Source organism: Coenobita brevimanus, chromosome 46 (genome assembly GCF_032717465.1).
Source record: "Coenobita brevimanus isolate Jiangsu-jjx chromosome 46, ASM3271746v2, whole genome shotgun sequence".
NCBI lineage: Eukaryota > Metazoa > Arthropoda > Malacostraca > Decapoda > Coenobitidae > Coenobita > Coenobita brevimanus.
In genome coordinates, this window is record NC_136999.1 from 52429936 (window position 1) to 52432205 (window position 2270).

Below are 2270 nucleotides of genomic sequence, written 5' to 3' on the forward strand. Positions count from 1 at the left end.
CTGTGGATCATTCAACCGCATGTTAATATGTCGATTTACTGTATCAAACTACTTAAGAAAAATCTCTGCTGTGTGCCTTCTACCAACATGAGTAGTGCGCCGTTGCCACGTGAGCGAGAAGGGGTTGGTAGGAAGTAACTAAACTCCTGAGACGGCTGTACTTACTGTATGTGTCTGTTTATGTATTCATCTATGATTGTCTGTAAATCCTTTGTCAGTAGAACTGGGGGACGGGGTGCACGCAAGCTCGGGGGCATACAGATGCACGTGCAAGTGCACACACATGGTGACTCACACACACACACACACACACACATGCACTCAGTCACACACGTACATATACCTGCATACATGCATAAGCACAGAAATAACATGCTTGCATGGACACATACAGTACGTACACATTCGGGCATACATACATGCTAGGTCAAGAGAATTAAAATTCTCTTGACCTAGCATACATGCATACACACGCGCTCACACTTGCACACAGACACTCACAGACCTAATGCGCGCGCGCACACGCGGACACACAACCAGACACATATGTATGCATTAAAGGTTTGCACGCACTAGCACACACACACACACAGAGATGTGTGTATATAGTTAGCACGCACACACACACATATATATATATATATATATATATATATATATATATATATATATATATACCACGTTGAGTACACCGCTTCCCGTCCGATCAGCGAAGTTAAGCAACGTTGGGTCTGGTTAGTACTTGGATGGGTGACCGCCTGGGAACACCAGATGCTGTTGGCATAACTCCCTACGTGTCAAGTGGGGTTGGTGGAGGATTAGTGCCCCTCCCCGTAAAAGTTAACTCTGGGCCCTTGGCCACCCTGTTTGGGATACATGGCGTCTGGCAATGAATGAATGTATGAATATAATCAGCCGTTTGAGTGTCCACAGCAGGACCGGCCTATCCCTACCGAAGTGGGGACGATACAGCCAATGTATCTCTACCAAGTGGCTTAGGCTGTCTGGTAGAGACTGTATGTAGGGTGAGAAGTGCTTGTAAGTGTAATTGTAATGTTGTAGTGGCTTTGATGTGTGTGTAGTCTGTGAACCAAGTGTAATCGGCCCGCGCAAGCCGACTGGGTGCAAGCATACTTTATGGTATGCGACACTGGTTCAACCACACCACCCCTAATGTCCGCCAAGCAGTACGTGGCCAGAAGAACGCTCTCAAAGTTTATTACCCTGGCGGGGCGCGAACCCTCGTTCTTCAGTGTACGAAAACGCACACTTTACCACTGTACCACAAAGGCTCCATATACATTTATATGTATATAGATAGATAGATAGATACTTTATATATATATATATATATATATATATATATATATATATATATATATATATATATATACACACACACACACACACACACGCACTTGCATAGGGACACAACCTCATGCTCTCACAAACACCCGCGTACTCACCCTCCCTCCCACACATGCATTCATAGGTTACTTGTAGGCACACACCAACGTCTATATGCCATAAATCTGTGTGTGTGTGTGTGTGTGTGTGTGTGTGTGTGTTCCTACCTACTTAGTTTTACCTCAATGGATTTTTCCCAGTGAGTCAGTCTGGTAACGCCTCGTCTTGTGTTACTGTTTCCTTAGTCATTTGTCTATGTTCTTGGCCAACACAGACCTGTTTGGTTGCTGTAGCTGCTCACACTGGAATTTGTTCTTCTTTATATCTACTGTATGGGCCATATTTTACATGATATTCACAGCTTGCTGGCACTTCTTTCTGAGCGATTTACAACTGAGCGTTCTTTTGTGTGATATTTGTCGTTTTGATAGACATAGTTTGCGTCACTAACATACCACAAGATATTTTGATGCAATATGCAAAATATATCGCTAAGAATAAGTGTTGCAGAATCTGAAGTCACCTTGAGTACGGCCGTGTTTTTTTTTTTTTTTTTTTTTTTTTTGTCACCTGTTACTTGCTGTTTCCGGCTGTGTTCTTTTTATCTTCTTTTTGCAGGTGTTGTGTAGTTTGTCTGGTCATTATCCTGCCTTTGTATCAATATTATTAATCTCTATACCTCCTGTTATTTGGTGCGTATTTTTTTGTCTATATACAGACTGAAGAAAGTAACTTCCCCAAGGTAGACACCCATCTTGACTGCTTGATGTACTTTTTCAATGATTATTATATTGAAATATTGGTGTAATAAAATGTGTAATAATATTGCTAATCATGTCGTCATCTTGAGACGTAAATGTTAC

At 42.0% G+C, this 2270-nt stretch overlaps 1 pseudogene; it reads left to right on the plus strand.

Annotated features, from left to right (window-relative positions):
* The first annotated feature begins 664 nt into the window (after window positions 1–664).
* On the plus strand, window positions 665–783 carry LOC145398892 (5S ribosomal RNA; annotated as a pseudogene).
* The last annotated feature ends 1487 nt before the right edge of the window (window positions 784–2270 follow it).